Raw genomic sequence first — 15,847 nt, 5'->3', positions numbered from 1 at the left:
CCACCGAACCTTTCAAAGGTAATGGTGGTAAGTAGCTGCCTTTCTCAGGCGAGAGGGTATCCGGGTTCACCCATACCTAGAAGACTGGCTCATCAGAGCGGACTCAGCAGTGGAGAGTCATCAGATAACAGCCAGAGTGGTCTCAGTGCTTCAGTCTCTGGGCTGGGTCGTCAATTTGGCCAAGTCACCTGACCCCCTCTCAATCTCTAGAATATTTGGGGGTCCAGTTCGACACAGCCTCGGGATATGTATACCTACCTGAGCAAAGGCGGTGCAAGCTTCAGAACCAGGTCCGTCTGCTCATGAGGATGCCTCGCCCATGAGCTTGGGACATTGTTCAGCTGTTGGGGTCGATGACAGCCACCTTACAAGTGGTGCCATGGGTGAGAGCGCACCTGAGACCTCTGTAGTGTTCCCTGCTTCAACGATGGTCTCCAATATCTCAGGATTATCAATGCAGACTCACGTGCTCCCTGCAGCCCGCTCAGTATGGAGTGGTGGCTCTCAACAGCATGCTGCAGCGAGGAATGCCGCTAGCGCTCCCCGATTGTGCCTGGTGGTAACAGATGCCGCCTGAAGGCTGGGGTGCACATTGCCGGGGAAGGCATGCCCATGGTCTCTGGACAACCCGATGAGTCGGCGTGGTCCATCAATCGCTTGGAGTTGAAAGCGATATTTCAGGTGCTTCTGGCCTTTCAATTGACCCTGGAAGGATTGGCTGTCAGAGTTCTATCGGACACACACGACAGCATGGCCTACATAAATCGACAAGGTGACACTCAGTGTCAAGCACTGGCCACAGAGGCCACTCAGATATGCCACTGGGCTGAGCTACATCTGCAGTTTCTGTCAGCAGCTCACATTGCAGGTCAGAGCAACGTGCAAGCCGATTATCTAAGCAGGAATCAAATCGACCCAGCGGAGTGGGAACTTGCAGATGTAGTATTCCTGCAGATCTGTGCCAAATGGGGGACGCCCGTAGCAGATCTTATGGCCTCAAGCACAAATGCCAAAGTCCCGTGCTTTTACAGTAGATGGAGAGATCCTTGCTCGGCGGGGTTGGATGCCTTGGCTCAACCCTGGCCTCAGGGCCTCCTGTATGTGTTCCCTCCGTGGCCCTTGATAGGGCGAGTGCTCCTGCGGATTCGGCTACATCAAGGAGAGGTGGTTCTCATCGCCCCGGATTGGCCCAGGAGGCCGTGGTATGCGGACCTCCGGCGGATGCTGGTGGAGGATCCCCTGCCGTTACCTCTGGTACCGAATCTGTTTGTCACAGGGACCAGAAACCATGGAGAACGCCTGCCGCTTTGTCTTACGGCATGGCTATTGAGAGGGCACAATTGAGAGACAAGAGTTATTCCAGTAAAGTCATTTCCACTCTCCTAGAGGCCCGCAAGCATTCCACTTCCGTGGCTTGTGCCAGGATTTGGCGCCATTTGAGGCTTGGTTGTGCTTCTAAAGCGATCATACCCATGCGGGCTTCTGTCTCGCCGATACTTGACTTTTTGTAAGATGGTTTACAAAAAGGCTTGGCCTATAATTCCCTGCGTGTTCAAGTGGCAGCCTAGCATGTTTTTGAGGGAAGGTCGCTGGCCTCATCTCTGGCTGCTTGCCCGGATGTGGCACGGTTTCTCAAAGGGGTGCTTCGGCTCCGTTCTCCCATGCGGGCTCCCTGTCCTGCCCGGAACCTGGGGTTAGTTTTAAAGGCCCTTCAGTGTTCACCCTTCGAGCCGCTTAGGCGAGCTTCAGAGAAGGATGTGACCTTAAAAACGGTCTTTTTGGTGGCCATTTAATCGGCGAGACGGGTATCTGAGCTCCAGGCACTGTCCTGTCGAGACCCATTTCTGCAATTCTGAGAGTCCCGGAGTTATGGTACGTACGGTGCCTTCCTTCATGCCTAAGGTGGTTTCAGCGTTTCACTTAAACCAGCCTATTTCCTGCCTTCCTTTTCTAAAGAGGAATTTCCAGAATCATTTGGGCAGTTGCACCTCCTGGATGTGCGAAGGGCTCTGTTGCAATATCAGCGCATGTCAAATGCCTTCAGGACCTCTGACCATCTTTTTGTTCTATTGTTAGGTCCGCGCAGAGGGTCTCCAGCGTCTAAGGCCACTATAGCCCGTTGGCTCAAAGAAGCTATTTTTTCAGCATATTTGCTGTCTGGCCGGCCTCCGCCTGAAGCCTTTAAGGCACATTCCACAATAGCGATTTCCTCTTCTTGGGCTGAAACTGGAGCACTCTCTCTTCAAGAGATATGCAGTGCAGCGACACGGGCTTCTAAGCTCTTTTTTGCCCGACATTACAGGCTGGATGTGGCTGCCAGGAGAGACGCGCATTTTGGAGCACAAGTGCTGGCGCGTGGTGTGGCTTGTTCCCACCCTATCTAGGGATTGCTTTGATACATCCCACTTGTAATGGATTCATCTGCTTGATGACAAGGAAGGGAAAATTAGGTTCTTATCTTGGTAATTTTCTTTCCTTTAGTCATAGCAGATGAATCCATGAGCCCTCCCTCAATGGTTCATTATGTGATTGATGTTAATTTTATGTTCAGTTTTTCCTGTAGATATGTTCCCTCATTGGGAGAAGTTGGAAAACAGTCTTCAGGATTTCTGTTCTGTTACAGGAGGTTGAGTTCGTCCCTCCTTTGAATTGTTGCTCCTGTTCTGGGGCGTTCATCTGCTGTGAGGAAAGTTCATGTTATTATGCTTTGCGGTGTAACACTGCTTTGGAAGCTTCAAATACTGAAGAGGCAGATGGACCTAACTGGCCATGAGGCCCTATGGTTTTTCAGTGCTCTCTATCTCCCCCTGCTGGTTGATGGACACAACCCACTCATAATGGATTCATCTGCTATGACTAAAGGAAAAAAAATTACCAAGGTAAGAACCTAATTTTCCCATCTTTTTTCATCATTCTTCCATTTTGGTCCTTAGACATGCCCATATTTTTAAAGGTGATCAGAATATTGACGAAGAAAGACCAAACCAATGTATCATAAGAACATAAGAATATAAGAATTGCCATAAAAGGTCTGACCAAAGGCCCATCTAGCCCAGTATCTTTATTTATTTATTTGTTACATTTGTATCCCACATTTTCCCACCTATTTGCAGGCTCAATGTGGCTTACAGAGTACTGTAGGGGTGTTCGCCAGTTCCGGTATGAACAAATAGAAGGTGTTATTGCGTTAGAATAGGGTTCATATATGGTTGATATAATGGGGAACTTAGGGAGGAAGGGGGAATTGGTTGTGTTGATGAATATTCAAAAACAGTACGGACTGTTAATCCTAATTACGTAATCTAATACTGCAAAAACTGCAAAACAGCCAAACACAAGTTTAGAAACATTTCTGAGTAACCAAACTAAACCAGGCAACAGCATAGCATAAACTACATAAAATCAGCATTTGAATGTGGGGTTAGTACATAAGTAATGCCATACTGGGAAAAGACCAAGGGTCCATCGAGCCCAGCATCCTGTCCACGACAGCGGCCAATCCAGGCCAAGGGCACCTGGCAAGCTTCCCAAACGTTGTAAAGAGTATGTAGGAAAGGCCCCAAAGGGAACCCTGGGTTTAGGCCAGAATACCCCCGGTATAGGCAGGCATTCCCCAGGAAAAAACTAGAAATAAAGAACTACAACTCCCAGCATGCCCCAAGGGAGACCGGGGATAAGAGAAACTATGTGCATTCCCAGGAGTCTCCAGAGGAGGGCCGCAGGGGAAGGAATAAGGCTGATTCTCCAACCTGGTGGAAGAGGTGGTGGAACAGGTGGGTGGAGAAAGAAGAGCCACCAAAGAGCTTTAATGAAAGAAAGGGTGAGCAGCTGGGAAAGGGCGGGGCGAGGAGAATATGGATTGGGCTCCTGAGGAGAGAGAGGGAGAGAGTGAGCCTTGCCGTATGGAGTTGACTGACCGGAGAACACCCTGGAAGAGCCGATGGACTTTTCAGCTCTGGCTCAGCGAAAGCCAGGAAGTAGCGGGGCCAAGCCGGGTCAAGCGGGAGGAGGTCAGGTAGGAGTATGACTGACCAAGAGGGTGGGACCCTAGGCTTTGAGCCCGCGCAAAGCCATTACTGTGTGTTTTGAAAGTCTGGCTAAACTGAGCTGTGTTTTGAAAGCTTGGCTAGAACTGAACTGTGTTTTGAAAGCCTGGCTAAACTGAGCCGTGTTTTGAAAGCTTGGCTAGAACTGAACTGTGTTTTGAAAGCCTGGCTAAACTGAGCTGTGTTTTGGAAGCTTGGCTAAAATTGAACTGTGTTTTGAAAGCCTAGCTGGACTGAGCTGTGTTTTGGAAGCTTGGCTAAAATTGAACTGCGTTTTGAAAGCCTGGCTAAACTGAGCTGTGTTTTGAAAGCTTGGCTAGAACTGAACTGTGTTTTGAAAGCCTGGCTAAACTGAGCAGTGGGGTAAAGCTTGGCTAAAAGTGAACTGTGTTTTGGAAAACCCCGCTACACTGAACAGGGTATTTTTTTTTTTTCTTTTTTATTAATTGCTGCTACTCTTCCCCAGGAGGGAGGGAGAGGCAGCAGCTGTGGAAGCCTGGACTGGGGAAATTAACCGGCTTGAGAAAGGAGAACGATAACTGTGCTGTGTTTTGTGTTTTTGGGGGCCACAACTGAGGGAAGGAGGGAAGCCCCTCCTACGCAATAAAAAGCTTCATTGTTCTGAGGAAAAAGGAGCAGTACTGGAAGGTGTTCTTCAGGCTGTGGAGAGCTGCAACCGCTGAGAAAAGAGGATCCACTTTACAACGTACAAACATTCTATACTTCCATATCATCAAGCTGATCAATCCATAGACTGGTGGGTTGTGTCCATCTACCAGCAGGTGGAGATAGAGAGCAAACTTTTGCCTCCCTATATGTGGTCATGTGCTGCCGGAAACTCCTCAGTATGTTCTCTATCTCAGCAGGTGGTGGTCACACACAGCAGCAGCTCTGGCTAGGCCTCCAAGCCTAATCCTTAGGTTTTGTTGAGGCCTGGGGTTGAGGGCTCTTTTGAGCAAGTGCAAACCTGGTGGTGCCAGGTCCCTCCTTTTCTCCCCCCCTCCCGCTGGCTCCGTTTAAAAAAAAAAAAAAAATTTTAAACGTCTTTAAAGGCGTTTAATTCGACGTTTCTTTAAACGTTCATTGCAGCTACTCACTGGGACACCAGTTCGTTACAGCTCGGAGCGGCAAGCAGGTAATTTTACCTTTTTATAGCGGGCAGGGGGTTCCCCGATTCTTCTCCTCGTGGCATATGGCGTCGGAGGGCGAGGGCGCAAAGGGTCGCTCCCCGGATCGCTGGAGCGCTTCTAGAGGGGATGCGGGGGTTTTACAACCTGATTCGCCCTTGATGGGTGACAGTTTAGTGACCGATGAATGTCCCGGTCGTTCCTCCGGCGTGGCGGTTTTTTCCCGCCATAAACGCCCATCCCCCGCTCCTCGCCTCCGCCATCTTGGCCGGCCACGCGGCTCGGACGGCTTCTTCGTGGGCCGCCCTTGAGGTTGGAGACATTAATGCCATGAACGCCCTTAATTTGGGCGACGGCACAAGCGGCTAAAGTTAAGCGCCGTTCTTCCCGCGCGGCTCCTTCGCGGAGTTTCGCGCCGGACGCCATTTTGGATGCGCAGCATGTCTCTCCCCCGCTATTGCGAGCACCGGTTGAGAGTGCGTCTAGGGCTGTTGCCCAGGCTGCGGAAGTGCACAGTCTGGGGGGTTTTCTCCCCCGAGTTTGTTTTGCTGCTGCATCAGGCTTTCCTCATGCAAAACGCTGCCCCTGCTCCCTCTTCTGATAAAGAGGTTGAGGTTCCCAGAGGTAAACGCCCTCGGGTTGATTTCCAGGCCTTGGAGGACTTTGTCTCCTCCGATGTAGATGAGGCAGCGTGTCTGAGGTCTCCCAACGGTCCTTTGCGGATTCCTTGGAGGAGATAGATCCCCGCTCGGATGGAGCGGATGACCCCTCTGCAGCGCGGCTTTTTAGCCCAGAGGATTTGCCCAACCTGTTTTTACAGGCCATGGACACTTTGAAGATTTCCTCTCCGGAGGACGTCTCTCCCTCAGCCCCTGTTGGCTCTGCCATTATGCTGGGGACGAAGCGCCGCCTAGATCCTTCCACGTGCATGATGCCATGCACACCTTAATTGCGGCTCAATGGGATGTCCCGGAAACGAGCCTTAAAGTGGCTAGGGCTATGTCCCGCCTCTATCCTTTGGCTGTGAGTGAACGTGAGGCCTATCTGTGGCCTACCGTGGATTCTTTAATCACTGCGGTGACTAAGAAAACGGCGTTGCCGGTGGAAGGTGGCACGGCCCTAAAGGACGCCCAAGACAGAAGATTGGAGGCGGCCTTAAGGTCGTCCTTTGAGGCAGCTGCTTTAAGTTTGCAGGCCTCAGTTTGCGGCTCCTATGTGGCCAGGGCGTGCCTGACTATGGTGCAGCGGGCTTCCCCCTCGGATCTTTCCTTGAGGGCTGATTGGCCGGCCCTGGAATCGGGCTTAGCCTATTTGGCAGACTTGCTGTATGATGTCTTGAGAGCCTCAGCTAAAGGCATGGCTCAGACAGTCTCTGCGCGGCGGTGGCTTTGGCTGAAACATTGGTCTGCTGACCACGCCTCTAAATCCCGCCTGGCTAGATTGCCTTTTAAAGGCAAACTGCTCTTTGGGGTCGAGCTGGACAAAATCGTGACCGATCTCGGCACGTCTAAGGGCAAGAAATTACCAGAGGTCAGGGCTCGGGCTAGTACTCGTCCCGGTACCTCCAGAGGACGGTTGCTGGAAGCCCGTCGGTACCGCCCGGGCAAGTCGGGTTCCTCTGCCCCCTCTTCCTTCAAGAGGAATTTCTCCCCCAAGCAGCATTCCTTTCGCAGAGACCGCCGTCCCGGAGGTGCTCCCTCCGGTCCTCCCCCAGGGTCTCGTACCCAATGACGGGGCCTTGGTCCACGCCCCAGTGCAGATTGGAGGACGGCTGTCCTCGTTTCTGGGCGAGGGGACCACTATAACTTCAGACGCGTGGGTGCTGGAAGTCATCAGAGACGGCTACAAGCTAGAGTTCTGCCAACCCTTAAGAGACGGGTTTGTACTCTCTCCCTGCAAGTCTCCGGTCAAGCTGTGGCAGTGCAGCAGACCTTGGACAACCTGATCCGCCTGGGTGCGGTCGTTCCGGTGCCAAAAAATCAGATTGGCAAGGGACGTTACTCCATTTACTTTGTGGTTCCAAAGAAAGGAGGTTCTGTCCGGCCTATCCTCGACCTCAAAGGGGTCAATCGGGCCTGGAAAGTGAGGCACTTTCGCATGGAGACTCTCCGCTCTGTTATAGCGGCAGTGAAGGCAGGAGAGTTCTTGGCTTCCTTGGACATCAAGGAAGCGTACCTGCATATTCCCATCTGGCCTCCTCTCCAACGCTTTCTGCGTTTTACAGTCCTGAGACGACACTTCCAGTTCAGAGCCCTCCCTTTCGGGTTGGCTACTGCTCCGCGGACCTTTTCCAAAGTAATGGGGGTCATAGCGGCCTTCCTGCTAAAGGAAGGAGTACAAGTCCATCCTTATCTGGACGACTGGTTGATCCGAGCCCCCTCTTATGCAGAGTGCGGCAAAGCTATGGACCGGGTAGTTGCTCTTGTGAGCTCCCTGGGATGGATCATCAACTGGAAGAAGAGCCAGCTGCGCCCGACTCAGTCCCTGGAGTATCTGGGAGTTCGATTCGACACCCAAGTGGGCAGAGTGTTCCTGCCAGACAATCGGATTGTCAAGCTTCAGGCTCAGGTGGACTAGTTCCTAGTAGCCTCTCCTATTCGGGCTTGGGACTATGTGCAGCTGTTGGGCTCTATGACGGCCACGATGGAAGTAGTGCCCTGGGCCAGGGCTCATATGAGACCACTACAGCTATCTCTGCTGCTGCGCTGGACTCCGATGTCGGAGGATTATGCTGTGCGCCTTCCCGTGGACCCAGCAGTGCGCAAGGCGCTGAGCTGGTGGACGCAGACAGACAAGTTGTCTGCAGGATTGCCTCTGGTGACCCCGGAGTGGATTGTCGTCACGACAGACGCCTCTTTGTTGGGCTGGGGAGCCCACTGCTTGGGAAGGACAGCGCAGGGGCTCTAGTCTCCTGCAGAGGCAAGTGGTCTATCAACCTCCTGGAACTCAGAGCCATTCGGTTGGTGTTATTGGAGTTCATCCCGGTACTGGTGTTGTAGCCTGTACGGGTCCTGTCGGACAATGCCACGGCTGTGGCCTATATCAACCGCCAGGGAGGTACCAAGAGCGCCCCTCTAGCCAAGGAGGCTATGAGTCTTTGCCAGTGGGCGGAAGCGAACCTGGAGCAGCTTTCAGCGGCCCACATTGCCGGAGTCATGAATGTCAAGGCGGACTTTCTCAGTCGCCATACCTTGGAGCCCGGAGAGTGGCAACTATCTGCTCAGGCGTTCTTGGACATCACGAAGCGCTGGGGCCAGCCGAGCCTAGATCTGATGGCGTCATTGGCCAATTGCCAAGTGCCGCGCTTTTTCAGCAGAGGACGGGACCCTCGATCCCTGGAGTAGATGCTCTTCTCCAACAGTGGCCGACACAAGAGCTCCTCTATGTGTTCCCGCCCTGGCCCATGTTGGGCAGGGTGCTAGACCGGGTGGCAAAGCATCCCGGCAGGGTAATCCTGGTGGGTCCGGATTGGCCCAGACGTCCCTGGTATGCGGACTTGATCAGGCTCTCAGTCGACGATCCTCTGCGGCTGTCAGTGGAGCAGGGCCGGTTACATCAGGGTCCCGTGGTGATGGAGGATCCCTCTCCCTTTGGTCTTACGGCCTGGCTATTGAGCGGCAGCGTCTGAGGAAGAAGGGCTTCTCAGACAAGGTCATCGCCACTATGCTGAGAGCGAGGAAACGCTCTACTTCTACTGCTTACGCCAGGGTTTGGCGTATCTTTGCAGCATGGTGTGAAGCAGGCTCACTTTCTCCCTTCACTGCTCCAATTTCTTCAGTGTTGGCGTTCCTGCAAGAAGGTCTGGAGAAAGGCCTGTCGCTCAGTTCCCTTAAAGTCCAGGTAGCGGCTCTGGCTTGCTTCAGGGGCCGCCTGAAGGGTGCTTCCCTGGCTTCGCAGCCAGATGTGGTGCGCTTTCTCAAGGGAGTTAATCACCTGCGCCCTCCTCTGCACTCAGTGGTGCCTGCGTGGAATCTCAACCTGGTGCTAAGAGCATTGCAGAAGCCGCCTTTTGAACCCTTGTCGAGGGCATCTCTGAAAGACCTGACGTTGAAAGCAGTCTTTTTGGTGGCTATCACTTCAGCCAGAAGAGTTTCCGAGCTCCAGGCGCTCTCATGTCGAGAGCCTTTTCTGCAGTTCACTGAGGCAGGAGTGACTATTCGCACAGTGCCTTCCTTCCTGCCCAAGATTGTTTCTCGCTTCCATGTGAATCAGCAGCTCTGTCTCCCTTCCTTTCGTAGGGAGGACTACCCAGAGGAGTACTCCGCTCTTGAATATCTGGATGTGAGACGAGTCATCTTCAGATACTTGGAAGTGACCAATGATTTCCGGAAATCGGATCATCTGTTTGTCCTGTTTGCAGGTCCTCGTAAGGGTCTGCAGGCTGCTAAGCCTACAGTGGCAAGATGGGTCAAGGAAGCCATTGCAGCGGCTTATGTGGCCGCGGGGAAGGTGCCGCCTATCCAGCTGAAGGCTCACTCCACGAGAGCTCAGGCGGCCTCGATGGCAGAGGCCGGATCCGTCTCCTTGGAAGAGATATGCAAGGCGGCAACTTGGGCTTCGGCTCATACATTCTCCAAGCATTACCGTTGACTGTGGCTGCACGGGCGGAGGCCCGGTTTGGAGCTTCAGTGTTGAGGTCAGGGATTTCAATGTCCCGCCCTGGGTGAGTACTGCTTCGGTACATCCCACCAGTCTATGGATTGATCAGCTTGATGATATGGAAGGTAAAATTATGTATAATCATACCTGATAATTTTCTTTCCATTAATCATAGCTGATCAATCCATAGCCCCTCCCAGATATCTGTTCTGTTTTTATTCTGGTTGCATTTCAGGTTCAAGTTTAGTCTTCAGTTATTTCAGAAAGACTTCGTGTTCAAGTTCTTTCACTTGGATTCTTCAAGAGTTGAGACGAGTTTGTGTTACAGTGAGCTGCTGCATTCCTCTCCCCTCCGTTTTACGTGGCTGGATTGAGACATAAATTCTGCCGGCACTCCCTCCCGCTTCGTGCGGCTGTAGGGCAGCTTTGTACCCCTCCCGCTTCGGCGGTGTTAGGGTCAGTCAGCTCCTCCCGCGGTTGCGGTTGCAGGATAAGCCAGATCCCCCGCATCGGCGGGTGTGGTGTCCCTCCCCCGCTCCGCGGGGATGAGCTGGACGGATTCCCCTCCCCCACTTGTGTGGGGATGAGCTGGGTTAATTCCCCTCCCCCGTTTCGGCGGTGGTGAGCTGGGCAGAGTGTCCCTTCGTGGGTGTAATTCTCTAAGTGCTGAGTCCTGCGGATGGAGCTTTGATATCGACATACTGAGGAGTTTCCGGCAGCACATGACCACATATAGGGAGGCAAAAGTTTGCTCTCTATCTCCACCTGCTGGTAGATGGACACAACCCACCAGTCTATGGATTGATCAGCTATGATTAATGGAAAGAAAATTATCAGGTATGATTATACATAATTTTACCATGTTATTCCTGGAATTGTGGATTTTTCCCAAGTCCATTTAGTAGCGGTTTATGGACTTGTCCTTTAGGAAACCGTCCAACCCCTTTTTAAACTCTGCTAAGCTAACCGCCTTCACCACTTTCTCCGGCAACGAATTCCAGAGTTTAATTATACGTTGGGTGAAGAAAACTTTTCTCTGATTTGTTTTAAATTTACTACACTGTAGTTTCATCGCATGCCCCCTAGTCCTAGTATTTTTGGAAAGCGTGAACAGATGCTTCACATCCACCTGTTCCACTCCACTCATTATTTTATATACCTCTATCATGTCTCCCCTCAGCCGTCTCTTCTCCAAGCTGAATAGCCCTAGCCTCCTTAATCTTTCTTCATAGGGAAGTCGTCCCATCCCTGCTATCATTTTAGTCGCCCTTCGCTGCACCTTTTCCAATTCTACTATATCTTTCTTGAGATGCTGCGACCAGAATTGAATACAATACTCAAGGTGTGGTCGCACCATGGAGCGATACAACGGCATTATAACATCCTCACACCTGTTTTCCATACCTTTCCTAATAATACCCAACATTCTATTCGCTTTCCTAGCCGCAGCAGCACACTGAGCAGAAGGTTTCAGTGTATTATCGACGACGACGACACCCAGATCCCAAGCCAGTTATGATAAAGCTAAGTAGTTTATGCTATGCTGTTGCTTGGTTACTCAGAAATGTTTCTAAACTTGTGCTCTAATATGGGCAGATCGGATTGAGAAGTAGAGGGAAAAGTTTTACCCCATGAAAGAGACCAGATCACGGATACAAAAATCTTATATAGATATCAGTATCCTGTTGATCAGACCGTGGTGTGTACCTCGGTTTCTGAGGGTATTCCCCCCTTCAATATTTGATATTTGTTTTACAGAACCCTTTATGATTGTGTTTGACTGTTTTTCAGTTTTTGCAGGAATTGGTTGTGTCCAATACGATCTTTGGTTTTATTGTGTTGCAGGTAGTCAGTCTTTCATGTTGGATCGGTGGGATATGCCTTCCCGCACAGGTTTGTTTTTAGTTCTTTCCGGAAATTGAGGTGGTCGTACGTTGATTTTACTATTTTTGGCAGAGCGTTCCATAGTTGTATGCTTAAATAGGAAAAGCTGGATGCATACGTTGATTTGTATTTGAGGCCTTTGCTGCTTGGGTAGTGAAGATTTAGGTATGTTCATCCTGATCTTGTTAACAGAATCCCAAAAAGTAGCAAAATTTCATGCTGCCTACTCACAGAGATAAGTAGTGGTTTTCACTGGGTCTGTCTAAATAATGGTTTATGAGTTTTGCCTTTTCCAAACTTTTTTTTTAAACCCATCAATGCTAACAGCTTTTACTATATCCTTTGGTAAAGAGTTCTACAGCTTAGCTGTACATTGAGCAAAAAAAAAAAAAAAAAAAAAAAAAATATATATATATATATATTCTGATTTGTTTTAAAAGACTTTCTAGGTAACTTCAGGGTGTGTACCCTAGTTGTTGTACTTTTTGAAAGAGTAGACAATTGATACATGTTTATCCATTCCAATCCACTCATCTTGCTACATATGTGGACCTCTTATATATCCCCCTTCAGTTTTCTCTTCTCCAAGCTGGAGATCCCTAACCTCTTTAGCCTTTCCTCATATGAGAAGAGTTCCATTCTCTTAATCATTTTGCTCACCCGTCTATGCACCTTGTCCAATTCTATTATATCTTTTTTGAGGCACTCGCCCCATCAGGAGTTAGCCAACTAGTTACTAGTTACTATGTACTGCATAGAAAAGTGCCACTTATGTGTGTATAGAGGTCTTTTACTAAGCCAGGGTAGCATTTTTAGCTCACAGTAAAAATCAGCTGGTGTCTCAGCCTGATTTCTACCATGAGCTAAAAACACTAGTGCAGCTTTGTAAAAGACCCCCTATGTGCACTATGCGCTATTCTATAAACTCATATGTGCCATAGCACATAACTGCAAGGGGATGTACACATGGATGGAGCATAGGAGGGGCATTGGTTTGTCTCCAATATACGTGTGTATCTTATAGAATACTAAGAATTATGTTCTTTGCATGGCACACTTAGGCATGCCAATTTGGGTTTATACTAGTTTCTTTAATGGGTTCAGTTAGTATAAATCCTTATGCCCAAAACTGGGCGTGGATCTCAGTGCTACGCTCTATTCTATAAATGGCGCCCAACTAAAACAGCTCCCCATTCCTTGAAGACTCTCCTGGAATATAGAAGGTGGGTCAGAAACAATCCCCAGTCAATTTTGCCCCATCAGATGCAAGCAGAGGTCCCTTATTTGGCAGATTGACCCCTAGTGGTAGTACTTCGAGATTATTGCTAGGCGTTGACCAGTGTCAGTTTGAACCCAGCACTTGATGGGGCAGGGGCTTCTGCTTCATCTGTTAGACACCAAGAAAACTACCAATAGGTCCTGGGGTGGAAAGTCTCTTTAGAGAGGGGTAGAGGGTCTTGGGGAGAAGGGGTAGTGTTGGTGATCCCCTGGGGGTGCCAGGATGGACTGAATGTTCCAGGTGTTTTTTTCCTGCCTTTACTTATTGTGTTATGTTTTAAAATAAAAGCTGTAAAATCAACAGCATGTGGAAATAGCAGAAGCAATGGAGGAAATCTGTGATATATTCAAATTGCCATATTTCCATTTTCTACCATCTTTTTCACACATTACACTATAAAATACTACAATTACAGTAAATACAATATAAACAACAGTGTGAACTATGTATAGAACCAAGATAATTAATTCTCTCCAGTATTTATAGTAACAGACAAATTCTTCAACATAGTAACATAGTAGATGACGGCAGAAAAAGACCTGCATGGTCCATCCAGTCTGCCCAAGACAAACTCATGTGTATACCTTACCTTGATTTGCACCTGTCTCTCCCAGGGCCCAGACTGTACAAGTCTGCCCAGCAGTGTTTCCCGCCTCCCAACCACCTGTCTCGCCTCCCATCACCGGCTCTGGCACAGACCATACAAATCTGCCCTCCCCTATTCTCGCCTCCGAACCACCAACCCCTCTTCCCCCCACCTGCTCCGCCACCCAATTTTAGCTAAGCTTCTGAGGATCCATTCCTTCTGCACAGGATTCCTTTATGCCTATCCCACGCATGTTTGAATTCCGTTACCGTTTTCATCTCCACCACCTCCCGCGGGAGGGCATTCCAAGAATCCACCACCCTCTCCGTGAAAAAATACTTCCTGACATCTTTCCTGAGTCTGCCCCCCTTCAATCTCATTTCATGTCCTCTCGTTCTACCACCTTCCCATCTCCGGAAAAGATTCGTTTGCGGACTGTTGCTGAACTGCATGCATGGATAGCTAATGTCTCTGCCTTTTAAAAATCCACCAAAGTCTGAAATTATAATATGATGATAGGGTTATGACAATGCACGTGTATGGGTATAGTTTCTTCATGGCTTTCTCCTGACCATTGAGGCTGTAACTTAAAACACGTGGAGGGGCATAATCGAACGTGAACACCCATCTCCATGGGCGTCTATCTCCGAGAACGGGTACATGAAGGGGTGGGACAAACCGTATTTTCGAAAAAAAATGGGTGTCCATCTTTTTTCCGATAATATGGTTTGTGCCAGCCAAATGCATCGGATTTGTGCAGATTTGAGCTGGGCAGTATCGTTTTTTAGCGATAATGGAAACCAAAGGTGCCCAGCTCAAAAACGAACAAATCCAAGGCATTGGGTCGTGGGAGGGGCCAGGATTCATAGTGCACTGGTCCCCCTCACATGCCAAGACACCAACCGGGCACCCTAGGGGGCACTGCAGTGGACTTCATTAATTACTCCCAGGTACATAGCTCCCTTCCCTTTTTTTGGGTGGGAGGGGGTTAGTGACCACTGGGGGAGTCAGGGGTGGTCATCCCCAATTCCCTCCGGTGGTCATCTGGTCATTTAGGGCACTCTTTTGGGACTTGTTCGTGAAAAAAAAGGGTCCATAAAAGTGACCCAAATTCGCGCTAAAAACGCCTTTCTTTTTTTGATTATCGGCCGAGGGCGCCCATCTCTCCTCGGCAGATAAACACACCCCAGTCCCGCCTTCACCAAGCCTCTGACACGCCCCCATCAACTTTGGCCGTTTCCGCGACAGATTGCAGTTGAAGACGCCCAAAATCGGCTTTCGATTATACCGATTTGGGTGCCCATGGGAGAAAGATGCCCATCTTCCGATTTGGGTCGAAATATGGGCGTCTTTCTCTTTTGAAAATAAGGCGGTTAGGGACCTGTTTATTATAGTGTGGTAAGCAGTTACTGCATTAAATACAGTTACTGTATGCAACATTTACTTTGTAGTCATGGTGTGTCTTGTACTAAAATTTTCATGGTAACTGCTTATCATAGCAGGAAAGGGATGGAGAATGGGTGAACTATGGGTGATGATAGTGCATAGTAAGTTACCATATATTTGTCACAGTTGCAGATAGTGCAGATGTACTTAATATCTCCTTACAAAGTGGAATTAAGTGCACCTATGCTACACATGCAGTGGCATGGCTGCCGATTTGCAGGAAACATCCTGCACCCTTCACTTAGCATCACTATTCACCCTTCACCACCAATTAGCATAGCCATCAATAAACTTGCCACCCCAATCCCCCATTGGCATCCCTACTCCCCAACAGCTCCTATTCAGCATCCCCACTTCCCAACAACCCTTCATCAGCATTACTACCTACCTATAGTAGTAGCAATCCCTAGACTCTATTGACTCATTTTCACCCGGGTTCAAAATGTTGGACCTGACTTGGAGCAGTCGTCTCATGGTACTATTGTTAGAGATCAAGTTGTCACATTAAAGATATACAAAGGGTTAATATTCTCTGTACTTGCTACTTCTGCAAGTACCAAAGTGCTACATTTAAGTGTGCACATTTACGCCTACTATTGACATAGCATAAGTGGGTGCACCTAAATGTTGGAGCATAAATGCCAACTTACACTAGTGTTCTATAATGGAACTGGGTGCCCAGATGCCATCATAGAAGTCATGCTCAGTGTGCTGTATTTTGGTGCACTTTATAGATTTGCCCCATACTGTTTTCCTCCCCTCCCCCCCAAACATATTCTCAATAATGCCTCTTATTAAATTGGCTGAAAGTACACGTTATGGAAGTTGGACAGAGGAGATACATTTTCACCTAAGCTAATTGAGTCAGGTGAATCATTAT

At 49.4% G+C, this 15,847-nt stretch overlaps 1 protein-coding gene across 3 annotated transcripts in view; it reads right to left on the bottom strand.

The window, feature by feature from the left end:
• The window catches only part of LOC115479359 (solute carrier organic anion transporter family member 1B3-like), a 699,693-nt gene that overhangs the window by 229,533 nt on the left and 454,313 nt on the right, over nt 1-15,847 (bottom strand). The gene's annotated exons all lie outside the window — the stretch shown is intronic.

This window comes from Microcaecilia unicolor, chromosome 10, assembly GCF_901765095.1.
Source record: "Microcaecilia unicolor chromosome 10, aMicUni1.1, whole genome shotgun sequence".
Taxonomy (NCBI): domain Eukaryota; kingdom Metazoa; phylum Chordata; class Amphibia; order Gymnophiona; family Siphonopidae; genus Microcaecilia; species Microcaecilia unicolor.
Note: the sequence above shows the minus strand (reverse complement) of the source record. Positions and strands in the feature narration are given on the sequence as shown.